We start from the raw sequence: 15467 nt of genomic DNA on the forward strand, positions 1-15467 counted from the left end.
CCTCTCCATCGGCGACAGTGAGGAAGGGGTCTTCGCTGCTGGGGTCGATGGCCTCCTGTATCTTCCTCACACCGCACGCACGGCTGCACATGAGACCACTGCAGGAGTGCTTGGAGGATCAATGGGATCAGAGAACAGGTTCTTGGGACGACAAGATCCGGCTGTCTCTACATGCTCTTCAGTCTCTGAAATGGTGGTGTTCGGCGGAGAATCTCCTCAGGGGGGTTCCCTTCCATAAGGACATTCCCGTGACGACTATCGTGACGGATGCGTCTCTCCAAGGTTGGGGAGCGCACTCCGGAGACTTACAGATACAAGTAAAGTGGTCCCCGTTGGAGTCTACGTACCATATCAATTTCCTGGAACTCAGAGCCGTGTACCTGGCATTGAAGGCCTTCCATCCGTCCTTGCAGACCACCTCGTTGCTGATACAGACGGACAATACAACCACGATGTATTACCTCAACAAGCAAGGGGGGTCGAGATCGCGCACTCTGTCACGGGAGGCGCAGGCGATCTGGCGTTGGCTTCTGGCCCGCGGACTGATGATCACGGCCACGCATCTGCCGGGGGTGCAGAATGTTCAGGTGGACGCGCTGAGCAGGCTGCTTCAGGAGAACCATGAATGGGTCATAAACGACGAGGTACTAGGAGAAGTCTTCGCAAGGTGGGGGACTCCAGACGTAGATCTGTTCGCCACCGCCGAAAACAGCAAATGCCGAGACTTCGCATCCAGGTACTACCAGAAGGGGGACGCTGGGGAATGCGCTATGGATCGACTGGTCGAACAGCTTTCTGTACGCTTTTCCACCCATTCCCCTGATTCCGGCAGTGCTCATCAAACTGTCCAAGTCCGGGGCGCGGATGATCATGATTGCCCCGGAATGGCCCAGGCAGTGGTGGTTCACGGACCTGCTTCACCGGTCTCTCCTTCCTCACATGCGGCTGCCGTGCAGGCCGGACCTTCTCGCGAAGTTCGGGGGGCGGATGGTGCATCCCAACCTCTCGTCTTTGAGTTTGGCGGCATGGCTCCTGAGATAGTGCAATATGGCCATTTGAATCTACCAGAAGATTGTATGGGCATACTGAAGGAGGCTAAACGTCCTTCCACTAGGACTTCCTATGCTTACAAGTGGAAGAGATTCTGCATCTGGTGCAAATCCAAGAACTTTGACCCGATGACCTGTAAGGAAGATGTCATCCTTCCATATCTTTTACATTTGGCGCAGTCTGGCCTTAATTTCCACTCCATTAAGGTTCACTCGCGGCTTTGACTGATTACAGGAAATGCCATTCACAGACTTCCTTCTTTCAGATCCCTGTGGTCAAGGATTTTTTGGAAGGCTTGAAGAAGGTGTTCCCTCCGGTCAGACTTCCCTAGCCTTCCTGGGAATTGAATGTGGTGCTGTCCAGATTGATGAAGGAGCCTTTTGACTCTATTCACAAGGCTTCGTTGCAGCACCTGTCCTGGAAGGTGGCGTTCCTCGTGGCCATTACATCGGCCCGCAGGGTGAGTGAACTTCAGGCGTTGTGTTGCTGAGAACCTTGTACTGTATTTCATGCTGCTAAGGTTGTTATGCGTACTCACCCTAAATTCCTTCCTAAGGTTATATCTGATTTTCATGTTAACCAGACCATAACTTTACCTACGTTTTTTCAGAATCCTTGTTCTCCAGCGGAAAGGTCTCTGCATTCCCTGGACGTTAGGAGAGTGTTGAAGTTTTATCTTGATAAGACCAAAGATAATCGTAGGTCAGACCAATTGTTTATCAATTATGGATCAGTCAGGACCGGTCTTGCTACCTCCAAACAGTCCATCTCTCGGTGGATTGTGTCCTGTATACAGTTGTGTTACCAAAAGGCTAATAAGACCTTAGGGGGTAAACCTAAGGCTCATTCCACCAGGGGCAAAGCTGCCACGACTGCTTTGCTGCATAATGTTCCGATTGCAGAAATCTGCAAGGCGGCCACTTGGAAGTCGGTCCATACCTTTGCTGCGCATTACTGTCTGGACGCGGATGCCAGGGCAGATGCTCCGGTTGGGCAGACTTCGCTGCGAAATTTGTTCGCACAGTATTGGTATTATTTAGTAATCTTCTCCACCGCAGTTTTTGTGTGGGGATGAGCTTGCCATTCTATTCACTAGATTATGACTATACACAGAGATCCCCTACTACAGAAGGAGTAGTTTCTTTTCTGTAACTCCAGTTCTGTAGTAGGGGTATCTCTGTGATAGTCATAAGCGCCCGCCCTCCCCGGTGGAGAGATGAATATTCATGTAAGGAATGCTACAGGTCTGGCGTGCTACGCCTTAAAAAAGAACTGAAAGTAAAAGGGACCTGCTGTGCATTCTGGGATACTGGGAAAGTTCTGGAAAGTTTTCTTAAAGGCACAGTATCCTGTTCTGAGCCACATAATGGCAGCCTATGGGGCTTGTCTGTCCATTCCTTCCTCTCTATCATTCCAGAGTCTTTTGCTGGAAGAGGCAGGTTTTTCTCTATGGAAAAAGCTGGACAGGCAGTGCTGTTGGTGGTTGCTGGTGGAATTCTTTCTAGTTGAAGTACTGGACAGTGTAGCCTGTGGATGTAGGCTGCATTATCTGTCTTTGAAATTCTCTCTTAAGTGTAGATGCAGGTCTGCATGACTTGACAATTTAAGAGATTTATTTTTATTGCTCCGGGGTCCGCGCACATGGGCGGGACTATTCACTAGATTATGACTATAGCAGAGATACCCCTACTACAGAACTGGAGTTACAGAAAAGAAACTACTCCTTTTGTTTCCTTCTCACCGCCACATAAAAGCAACCCCATCTCCAAATCTGGGATAGCTAGGTGGATTGTCAAATGCATTCAGATTTGCTACCACAAGGCAAAACGAACACTATCTGTTCCCACTAAAGCCCACTCTACACGTAAGATAGGGGCTTCCATGGCATTCTTGGGGAACTTCCCTCTAGATGATATCTGCAAAGCAGCTACATGGTCAACACCGCACACTTTCACTAAACACTATTGTGTAGATGTGCAGGCTAAGCAACAAGCTAGTGTGGGCCAGGCTGTACTCAAAACATTGTTTCAAACCACTGCAACAGATACTGGTGGTCGCCGCTAAGGATGGGTACTGCTATATAATCTATGCACAGTGTGTAATCTGCAGCTCCTATGCCTCGAACGGCAAATGCTACTTACCAGTATGCATCTGTTCTTGGCATGTAGAGCTGCAGATCTACACACGCCCACCTGCCTCCCCGGCTACCTTTAACTGTTCCAGTTTATCTTATTTAGATACAACACACATGGGCATCTTCACTGTTTACTACTACGCTCATCATTTCCCTGCTGGCGAAAAACAATCTGAGGATGAGCCGAAGCCCATGCGCAATACGACCCAAGGGAGGAGTCACATACCTCGTGACTTCCAAAGACTTTCCAAGAGGAAAAACAACTGCAAACATCCGGCCCCAACACCAGATGGCGATCTATGCACAGTGTGTAGATCTGCAGCTCTACATGCCAAGAACAGATGCATACTGGTAAGTAGCATTTGCCATATATTACCTACTGGCGGTCGCCAGTAGGTAGTTATAGTTAGGCCCTAGTTTCCATAGGAAAAGCATTTTTTTTTTTCCCCAATAACTTTGCCGGTTGACGAATCGTCGTGAAATTTTCAAAACCTGCTCCGGTCAGCTACTGTCTTGAACGTTTCGGGGTAATTCGTCAAGCGGTGGCCGAGGAAAAAAAGTGGAGGTCCCAAATCGTATTTTTCCCCATGTTCTTTTCCATAGGAAACTTTAGACAAAGCTACAGACCGAACTGCTGAACGGAATTGCACCAAATTCGGCAAAAAGGCAGCCCTTGGTTCAGAAAGAGACCTTTTTAAAATTTTATTTAAATGGTGTAAATCCGTTCAATAGTTTCTGAGGGATTAGAAAAAGCCCCCCCCCCCCCTGCAGCCCCACGGACCACCAGCTTCCCGGGACTCTTAATTTTAAAATAAATGTGTTGGGGGGGGGGCTCTATTCCCCCACACGCCCCGGGGTCCACCACCTCCCTGGAGCTTTTCAAACTTAACGTGGGGGGGGCACGCGGTCCCCCCCGGAGCCCCGGGGACCGCCACAGTTTTAAAAAAGTGTGGGGAGGCCACGAGCCCCCCTCACACGCCCCGGGGACCACCACCTCCCCGGGGCTTCAAACACATTGAGATGGGGGCCGCGCGGTCCCCCTCCTGGAGACCTCGATGGCCCTGGGGACTGCCACCCCTCAGGGCTGGCTCCCGCAGTGTCCCGGGGTGCCCACCCCCGGGACACTGCTGTTTGCTTTGGCAGGGAGGTAGCCATGTGGCTCCCGCCCTGTCATAGCAAAAACTGGTTTGGATTTTAGAAGCTAGAGCAGGTTTCCTGCTCTCGCCTTCAAAGTCCAAACCAGATTGCTTTTCCACAAGGGGAGCTGCATGTCAGCAGCTCCCCTTGTGGAAAAGCAATGCCGGCTCCTGCAGGAGGCGGGGAGCCGGTGGGACCGTGGGGGAATTGGAAAACACACAAGATGATGAACGGAATGTTGCACATTGGCAAAACCTTCACCCCCAGTCACAGATCTGAGTTTAATCCAGCGTTATTTTGCTTACCACGCCACCCTGTAGCAAACTGGAATGGCATGGTGAGCAAAAAAACGATGGATTTAGGCCCAGATCTCTGTCCTGGGGTGAATGTATGACATTGTTCTGCATTCTGTCCATCAATTGGTTTTTTTTTTTTGCATTTGTCACCCCGAGTGGGAAGGGTATGCTCAGACGTGAGTCCCGTGCTCCCCATGCCACTGGAATCAAGCTATCCTGGCTGACGAGGGCTGAAAGCCCAAAACCGGTCCTAGGATGCTTGATTCTAGTCCAGGGAGGACCTGGCTTGGCAGTTCGGGCTGGACTGTTCCCATGGGGCACAGGGTCAAGACTGATTTGCATATGGCTGGGTTCAAACTGGAATGGCATGGTGAGCAAAAAAACGATGGATTTAGGCCCAGATCTCTGTACTGGGGTGAATGTATGACATTGTTCTGCATTCTGTCCATCAATTGGTTTTTTTTGCACCCAGTGGAAGGGCAGCATCGCTGCCGTTCAAGCGGTTAAATCAATTCAGCTCCATTGTTTCACCAAAACCGCTGAACTCCGAGGGCGGGTGCTACCGTTATGCGAGGGTGAGCTCGCATATAATATCAAAGCTCCAAAAGTACGAAGCACTCGCAGGGTTTCACGCAAATCCATCTGATCGACGCCTGTAGCTACGTCTCGGATGACATCCAGCAGCTGGCGAGGGGTGTACCTGGTGCATGAACAACTTACCGCCCATGCTGAAGGGCCAACAGAGACTGCTCGAACGTGACGGCCAATGGCGTGAGACACGCATTGCGCTGGCATTAATCCATCCATCTGGAGTTTATGAACTAATCTGCCATATAGGCTTGATGAGAGACTTAATTGATTGTGGTGCCAGCACTGGTGCGGCGACACGCTGTAGCCGTGGAATATCCATCAAAGCGATGCTGCCCTTCCATTGGCTGAGAACCAACCAATTAGAATTTGGGACACAGAATATAAGCCAATGGGACACCAGATACCATATTTCAGCAGTTCAAACACTGAAGAAGGCATCACGCCGAAATGCATCTGGAGAACTGCTTTTAATAAATATTTTTCCACGCCATGTGGCCCTCTTGTTTAGGGGGTCCTAAATTAAACAGGAGAGCCTTTTACTTTAAATGAAAAGCAAGCATTGAATTTGAAATTATTGCAAGAGGATACCAAAGTGGCAGACCAAGGTGCAAACCTCTTTCTAGTAGAAAAAGATTACACCATGAAAGCAGAGCTACAATTAACTGATACTGTTACCAAAAATTGGAATACAATCCAAATAACATCTCTCTCCTGACACAATACAGGAATACAAGCATGCAATTTTTAGTCTGGTATGGAATATACAATTTAATGAAAATCAAATCCTAATTGAATTGATTAAACTATTTCTACAAAACATTTGTGTTCAATAAACAAATCTATACAGTGAGAGATTGCCATGGGGTTTCATCTATCACCTAGTTACGCCAATTTGACGATATGCTGGTGAGAACAGAAAGTGGCATGGTCATGTGAAAATGAAGTTTGTCAAATCATATTGTGATTTATGGATGTCCTCTTGGTAATTTGGGATGGCTCGTAGGAAGTTACTTTGAATTCTTAAATTAATAACGTTTAAGATGCACATACAATATCTGCGCACAGCGAGTAACATTTCTGGACACTGAGGCACACATCAAAGATGTTACATACAACATTACATATGAAATGAACATACCAACCACCAACTCAGTCCTCCATGCAAAGAGCTTTCATCTCGTAAACTTAAAGTAGAGTATTCCTTATGGTGAATTCCTGTGCATAAAAAGAAATTACTCAGAAGAAAAGGAGTGTCAAAAACACAGCTTGGAAATTAACAAAAGCGAACAGGTAATATTTGAGAAAATTAATTCAAGACCGTTCTAAAAGAGCCATGGAAAAGTATAGTTAACAGTTACTCCATACTAAAATTAATCCAAAAGGAGATTGTAACATCGCACTCAATTGAAGCAAATCAGATTACAGAAATTATTATGCAGAAATATTTGAATATCTTAGTGGCCGACTCATCAATTGCATCAAATTTAAGAAATCATTCTAAAATAACATACAGGAAAGACAGAAGTCTAAAAAATAAACTAATGCACAGTCACTTTGTCGGACCAATAGACGCAAATGAAAGAGATGGCCATAAACAGATCTATGAATTCAAAAGTTGCAAAGTGTCCAGTGGCAAACTATTTAAAAAAAAAAAACAGTAGTAGCACAGGCCAAACTAGAGCAGTGCAATATCCCATCACATGCAAAAGTAAGTTTTGTTTTCTGCGTGTTAAAAAGCCCCTTTTTAGCACGAGGGGAGTACCACTGGTCAACTGGCAAAACACATGGAATCTGACCATAACCGCAATTGAAAAGAGATGGAATTCTACGCAATAAACCACATATAGAAACTGCGAAGAGGATGAAATTGGGAACAAAAAAAATAGACAATTGTAGTCAAAGTATGAAACCTGTTCATGCAAAGCTGGAAAATACAGATTGAGAAGTAAAATAAGTACAAGTATAGAATGAAAGGGTAACGAGAGGTGTTGCATTGAAAGAGTCCAGTCCTGAATAAAAATGGAACAAATTTAGACTCCAAACGAAAATGAGACAATGGAAGAATTTAATTTAACATCACAGCAAGTCAAGGCAAACTGGAAATTAAATTACTCAAAAACTATCCAAGAACGTTTGAAATCTAACCAGGAGGTGTGGGATCCAAAGACGGGAACCAAAAAAACAGATTGCAATCCATTAGAGTGGATACGTTGAGTACACATAAATAATCAATAGATCTAGAAGTCACATAAGGGTTTTTTTGTGTGTTTTTTTTTTTTAAAGAAATGTGTGATAGATGCCACAGGAAGAATTGTGTCTAATGGCAATAAAATGCATATTGTTTTTCAAACAAAATTATATCTAATGGAAAAAGCATGCTACATAATGGCATATTGAGTCAAAATATATGAAAACTGGATCTCTCACAGATATTATCCCGAATACAACTGAGGAAAGTAATGAACTACAACTCCCATAATATCCTGGCTGAAACATTGGGAAACGTCGATGAAGGAATCGAAAAATAAAAGCAAAGTAATTCCCACACTTCCACAAGTTGTCATAACCTCATTATAACCACATCTCCTTGATGCTTTTAATTGACTGAGCACAAACATTTGCTACCATTTAATACTGGGTGGTTTTATCTTTTAATCATTTTTTTATAATAAAAACATAGATTAGTTGATACAATAGACTAGGTATATTATGCAGGGCACTTTGACCGTCTAATCCACAGGGCCATCCAGAATTTAGGTAAGCCAATTACCACTACTCTTCTAGTACCTATACTGAGTGTTATGAGCACTTCTAGGTAATGGCAAGAGAAAACAAGCTTACACAAGTGATTAATCCACTTGGACCTCAGGTTATTGTAGTAAGGGCAAAAGAATAGTATATGGACTAGTGATTCAGGACGACCGTTACATGCCGGATGTATGGCCACACCATTTGCTATAGAACCCTTTGGTAGGGAGTGTCTTATACCGAAACTGTAGAAACCATTTCCTGCTTTTGACTGGCCGTTCCAGTTTGCAAATATTGTACACCTCTGGGATGACCATCTTAAGCCAGGGTCTGATTTAGTCGGGCCATGATTCTGTGACAAAGATAATATCTGGGGAGTGATGGTCCACAAACTCTGCAAAATCATGTTTTTTATGCGAACGTGTATTAAAGAGGATGCACGATAGTGAGTCAGACGATGGGTTTGAGGTTGATTGTCTAGTACATGGCTCTGTAGGGGAACCGCTGTTGGGTAAAAATGTAAAGTTACATTTTTTACATCTGAAACAGTCCGTATAGCAATCTGGTTTAGAGGGTTCACAGGGATCGGTCCTACTTTAGAATCCAAGTTCCAAAAGCACTTCCCTTGAATAGTTTTGGGTGGGTAAACAGCCAGGGGTCCTGGTGCAATCTTGGAGTGGACTCGTGGCGCACCCGCTGCACGCATCTGCTGTGCGTTGGCATCTGGCTCACTTTATATGCAAATCAAAGGTTGAAGAGGTTAGACTGCAACCATCCTAAGATGGCGCACTATCATCAACGCTGCAGCTGACTGGGGAGTTCAGGGACAATGTATATATTTATTTAATCAAGTGTTTATAGTCTGACGAGTGCGGGGCCAAAGTGCTGGTGATTAACATAGATACAGTCTGACATTAAGTTAAAAGTTATGCGGGCAGTGATTTAGAACCAAATTAAACCGTCATTCAGAATTCTGGGAAAAGTGTGAACTTACTTAAAACATTTGTGAAGCACAAAGCAAAAATGTGGAGGAATGGCCATCCTCGGACTTGCTTGTCCACTGATCGTAGGCGCCAAGCTTACTATCTATGCAAATCGAGGGTGGAAGCAGGTCAGTAGATCGGGTCCAAGTCCCAAGTTCAGGGTTGACCCAGATGGAGTTGTCGGCTGAGAAAGTACCTTGTGGTCCTTGACTTTGTGATGCAAAGTCCATCCGTTGAGATATGCAGGCCGGCGTCGGAAGGGTCATCGACTAGGAACTGGGATGCCGGATCCTGTGTTGTTGAATAAGCCAGTGGGGCGTGAAGAGGCTTGCTCTGCAATGTGTCGTTGCAGGGTAACAAGATATGACACTCTTGGGCTGTATCACCATTGAAGAAGCTGTCTGTGCTTGCGAGGACTTTCAATCAGATGAGTTGGTGTTGAGGGTGAACTGCATCATGCTGGGCTAGAGTTACTGGGTGGGCTGTGTGGAGATGCGTCAGAAATTCCTGTTATATCCCAGTGGCTTTGAATAGGGGGCCAGCCAACTGACTCATGGAGATTTACTGGAGATTTGGGTCCACACAGGCAGGCTAGATTCAGCAGAGCAGCTCACAGCAATAGAAGTCCTGGTGAGTCGACAACAGGCCTTGGCAGCGAAGCAGTCCTCGGTCAGCAATCAGGTCAGTTGGGCAAACTTAACAGCTGGGCAGGCCTACTTCCTGGCAGAGACATCTGATCCAGAAGTGATATGAAGATTTGGGTGTGGGGGTCCACTGTTTATACCTAGTGCCAGCTTTGAAGTAGAAGGTTCTGAAGATTTCCACCCCAGAGTTGTTTGGAATTTCCTGCTTCCCTGCACTGGCCCCAGCTGGTAAGGGGGCACAAAAGACTAGTGTGAAACCTTTTGTCAGTGGGCTGGGGCAGATCCTCTGTTGTGCAAGTGTGGTAATTGACTGCTTATCCCCCTATCAAGTTACAAAGAAAGGGTAAATCCAATAAAGCCACTGGGATCTGGGTATGAGACCGTACAGTAGAGAATTTGTCCCGGTAGAACAATTCTTAGGAGTACACAGAGTTAGAACACATTAGGCATGAATACACTAATACAATGTAGATTATTTATTTTTTTGGTTCGATGTTATTTAATCCCATTGAACATTTTAAATGCTTATAAATCAGCAAATGTCTCAAAAGGCTTTGCCAAACAAGTGCCCCACGTACGGGGAGGAAAGCAAATGGGGAGAGGTAGTGTGCATCAAGTGAGGGTTGCAAAAGTGTAAAGGAAAGGTAGTGTCATTATATTCATCAAATAATTATTTACAATGGAGACTGCTTTTCTTAAGCCTCACAGTTAAATGATGGAAAATGCATAGCCATGATTAGGAGTACACTATCACAGAGATCCAAACCCGCCGCAGGGTTTACAGGTGGTAAGAAAACCAGAAAACCCTATAGTGAACATTTCTCCCTACGTCCTGAAAGAAGAAGAGACCAAGGTGCTGAGTAAAGTTCTGTCTTTCATACCGACTGCCCATCCGAATCATTTCACCATCAAGACAGAGCTCCATCGTTTTTTTAGGAAGATTCACCTACGCTACTTCTATAGGCAATCTCCTGGACTGCATGCAACTTCACAGACCGGATTGAGGGTACCATCAACCTTTGTCCCACCGGCACATGCTATGACTAACAAGATCCTTGCCTATGAGAGCGTGGTCCTTGGGGATGTTTCCAAAGTGCTGAAAGTCAAAAAATACATTAACCACAATGTTACCAGAATGGAACGTGAAGCCCTCTTGTCACTTAAGCAGAACAAGGAAATTGTGATAAAACCGCGGACAAGGGCAGAGCCATTGTGGTACAGGATGTGATCAAATACAAGACCGAGACCATTAACTGCAAGATGGAATCAGGTACACGAAACTACGAGCAGACCCAACGTAGAAGAATTGTTCTACTGGGACCAATTCTCTACTGTACTATCCACCTATCAAGTCTGATATGGCTCATCCTGCCAACACCTAATCCCTCTGTGTATTGCTTCAAGACAGTGAAACAAAAAGACCAACTGACAGCTACACCAATCATGTAACCCAAGATACAGGTTGCTGCCACCAAATAGCTGGGACAAGAAAATGCCAACTTTCTAAAAGTGGCATTTTTACAATTGTTACTTAAAATTCGACTTTACCTTTTATAATTATTTAGACCCCAAACTCTACATTTCGACGTCCTCTCAATTGAAATTGATCACTTAGTTGTAATGAGGTAACCCAATATTTAATCCAATGTTAGAGGTAGGCCTTGCAGTAGTGAAAATGAATTTGTTTTACATGTCATGGTAGTGAAAAACATTTAAGTACTTGATCGACTTTTTGAATGCACTGAACCACATCCTATGGGCTTTTTAGTGCCTACCCTAGTGGTGGCTTATGTTTTTAAAAGTGAAGGTTTAGGCCTGGCAAAAGTTTTATTTTGCCAGGTCGAAATATCAGTGTAAAACTGCACCCACAGGCTGCTGTCGCAGGGCTGAGACATGTTTGACAGGCTCCATAAATAGGTTGCACAGTTACTGCGGTGGGCCTATTTAATAGCATTTAATTAATAGGGGCTGGGTACATGTAGTACCAATATACTAAGGACTTCTAAGCAAATTTAATGTGCCAGACGGCTGTAAGCCAATTCAACCAGGTTTTAGGGATTGAGCACAAGTACTTTGTGCACTTTACCCCTGCTAATCTGTGCTAGAGTCAAACAAAAACGAGATCTGCAAAAGGCCTGGGCAAAGACCACCTTAAGGCTGACAAGTCGTAATGGCATAACATATTACAAGGTATAGTGTGCCATACGACCGCGCTGCAGATCATACATTACCTTAGTATGGCTTAAAAAAGCATTGTACAGCATTCCATAACACAACAAAACGCAACCTAACAAAGCGCTACCTGCTGTAAAGCAACTGATGTAAAAAAAGATAACCCTGGAACACACTTATCTTGATCTCGGAAGGACAAAATCCCCTGCCATGTTTACGATTATTTTATTTGTCCCAGATAAAAAATGAAAATTTTAGATCATTGACGGGGAATAAAAAGTTTGAACGCTGGGAGGATGGGAGTGCACATGGGTACATGTTCTGGGAATTGTGAGTTAAATGCAACCCTTCAATATAACTAAGGGTGGAATGTAAGGAGGAAGCTAAAATACAAAACTCTGGAAAATAAATATCTTCCCTTGGAACGTCCAACTATTTCAAAGTGAGTTTGGATGTTCCCTGTTAACCCTTAGAGGCCTCAACATGCTTGAAGAAAGATCTGCCCCACCTCCTCCAAGATAAATGAGGGAAGCCTAATTTACCTGCCCCCCCCCCCCCCCCCCCCACCCTGTTGCTTGATCACATTGGCTGGATATGATACAACAAGCACAATGGGAGCAAAGTCTTAATCTACGTATATTTATTGGGAAATATGTGAGGATGTTATGTTATGTTATGTTATTTATAAAGCGCGCAGATGCCACAGCCAATTGGCGTCCCGGCGCTATAAAAGAAGGAGTAACATAACACCAGACGCGTGGTAACCAACCGCAACCATTAAGCCAAAGGAAACAAAAATGTTTTCACAGCCTTTCTGAAAGGCAGCAAGTCAGAAATAGAACGAATACTAACAGGCAGTGTGTTCCAGAGGCTAGCTGCCAAAACACCAAATGAGCGACGCCCACTCTGGCTTTTTTAAAACGAGGAACCTTAGCCAGAAATTGACCCGTTGATCGTAATGCTCTAGCAGGGATGTAATAAGAGATGGTCGGAGCTAAAATAGGAGGAGAGGCAAACTTCAAGATTTTAAAAACCAGGCACAATGCTTTGAACTTTATCCTCTGCCTAACGGGCAGCCAATGAAGAACCGAGATGGAACGCCTAACTGAACAGAACTTAGGCAAACCAACCAACATTCTGGCAGCCGCATTTTGCACACGCTGAAGGCGTGTAAGCTCTGCTTGGTTGGTGCCCAATAAAAGTGCACTGGCGTAATCCAATCTGGAAAGAATCATAGCCTGGACTATGAGTTGCCTAGTGGAGGCATCAAAAAATTTAAAAATGGGCCTGAGACTCTGAAGGGCACCAAAACAGGTACCCGCGACCTTTTTTGTATGAGGGGTAAATGATAAATTGGCATCAAGCCAAACCCCAAGATTCTTCACCTGTGTCAACGGGATAGGGGCTTGGCCAAGCTCTGATGGCCACCAATCGTCTCCCCAAAGGTGAGCTTCTTTGCCCAATACTAAAACTTCAGTTTTAGTAGCATTAAGTTGGAGACTGTTATCCGTCATCCAGCTTGCCACCTCCCTAAGGGCCCTCTGAAAATTAGAGGCATCCAACGCAGTATTCCCATTTAGTGCAACCGCTAATTGGGTGTCATCAGCGTAGGACACCATAGTTAGGCCCCATTATTGGCAACCCCCATCAGTGGTTGCACATACAAGTTAAACAGGGTCGGACTAAGTGCCGAACCCTGCGGAACTCCTTGGGAGATGTAGCGAGTAGTAGACTCATAGGGAGCTGTAAACACTTTAACAGTGCGCTCAGCCAAAAATGAACAAACCAGTCTAAAGCAGTACCCTCCACTCCGGCTTCTCTTAATCTCTGAAGCAAAATCGGGTGGGAGACAGTATCGAAAGCGGCACTAAGATCCAAAAGGATCAGTGCCGCCGTCTGTCCAGAGTCTAACATCCTCCGTAGGTGCTCAACCATAGCCAACAGAGCTGTCTCTGTGCTATGGCCTGCCCTAAAGCCATTCTGGGAGGGATGAAGAATGCCTGTGTTTAAAAGATGAGCAGATAGAATATTATTGGCATGAGCCTCAGCAATCTTAGAAATCCATGGAAGTAGAGAGATGGGCCGATAATGTTCTGGTTTTGTTGGGTCTAAAGTAGACTTTTTTAATATCGGCATAACCATGGCTTGCTTCCATTTTATGGGTACCGTCCCAGAAACAAAAGATAACCTGATGAGATTGTGAAGAAACGGGAGACAGATCTCAGCAGATTCCTTAAATTGTGCAGGTCTCAAAGGGTCCACCGGAGAACCCGATTTAACTCTCACAACTAAGGAATCAAACTCTTCCTGGGATGGCACAGGAAGCACTAACAATGGACTGGAAATAACATGCGTAGATCCTACATTGTTAATAGATGTAGTAGAGGAGGGAAAGGATCTGTAAATCGCATCCACTTTTTCCACAAAAAAAGATGCTAACTCTTCACAGTGAGCCTGAGAGCCATTCCCCAACACTGCGGTTTTCATATTAGTTAAATCTTTAAAAACCTTAAAGATTAGTTTGGTTGGGTTAGCACAATTCTTAAATTCTGTTTAAAATCAGCCTCGTATTCACGTATTGCATGGTTAGCGTATGTCCAGAGGTTCTTTTGTGACATGGCGCACCCAGAGTACTTCGAGAAACCGGAATCCTTGGGAAAGATTAGTAGAAAAACGCTAAAAATGGAAGCCATTGCACATCTGGATACATTAAAATTGACTTCCGAACTCTGTAAACCTAGTGTTTTAAAAAATCTACTGATTTTAACTACTTTTAATATACAACCATGTCTTAAGAGTGTTTTAAATACTCTGGTATATTCTTGCGCATTTAAGATTAGACATATATCATAGGCTAATTACTTTTCCTATTATGAATGATTGGGCTCCAAATATCCTAAACTGCCCTTGTGATGACAGGATGCTGCAGGATAGTATGCATGCAGTACTTTTTTGTAAGTTTTATACTGTGTATAGAAAGAGGTATGTTATCCCGCTTATTAGTCGATACCAAAGAAGCGCAGCAATTTGTTGTCACTGTTGTGTTCTTGTGAAAAATGACGGGCCACCGGATAGTTTCCATCCCGGTTAGTTATTGTTCGTAGGGACTTTGAGAAATGAATTTACAAATTATTAATTGTCTTAACTAAATAACAGACTTGGTGGTCACAACACCAATGCTCCGCGTATGATCGAAGTATGTCTTCTATGTTTGCAAACACCGGTGTCTATTTCTAAAGTAAGTTGCCAACCAGCACTTACTCGAAAAAGGCTTAACGCCGAAACGCGTTGTCTTGCCCTTTGTGCACAATAAAGATATTGTGCATTCTCTTGGTGTGCCGTTCTCCTGCTTTACTACCTTCGTATGGAGTGTGCTTAAGCTGTTGGATGAATACGTTGCGGTTGCTGTATCCGCGGAACCAGCACTGACATCGTGGGATTGGCGAACCACTAAGCACAGCAGTTTGGGACATGTATTACATTACCAAAAAGAGGTATACTGTGCAAAAAGTCCAGGTGTCCCTCTATGTGGACAGAGGCTTGCTCTAGTAATCCCAAGGTGCTCTCTTAGGGGATGGTGTGGTTGATCAGCCTTAAGCTTATCAGAGAGGAGTGTTGGACATCTGCTGCATGCACTTAGTCCGTAAATGATACACGCGTCTCAAAAAGGAGAGCCACACCAGGTTATTAAAAATAGCACTTCTCTTTATAT

At 44.7% G+C, this 15467-nt stretch overlaps 1 protein-coding gene across 4 annotated transcripts in view; it reads left to right on the forward strand.

Moving 5' to 3' along the window:
• The window catches only part of CNOT6 (CCR4-NOT transcription complex subunit 6), a 355968-nt gene that overhangs the window by 127769 nt on the left and 212732 nt on the right, over positions 1–15467 (forward strand). The gene's annotated exons all lie outside the window — the stretch shown is intronic.

This window comes from Triturus cristatus, chromosome 7 (genome assembly GCF_964204655.1).
Source record: "Triturus cristatus chromosome 7, aTriCri1.1, whole genome shotgun sequence".
In the NCBI taxonomy this organism is placed as follows: Eukaryota; Metazoa; Chordata; class Amphibia; order Caudata; family Salamandridae; genus Triturus; species Triturus cristatus.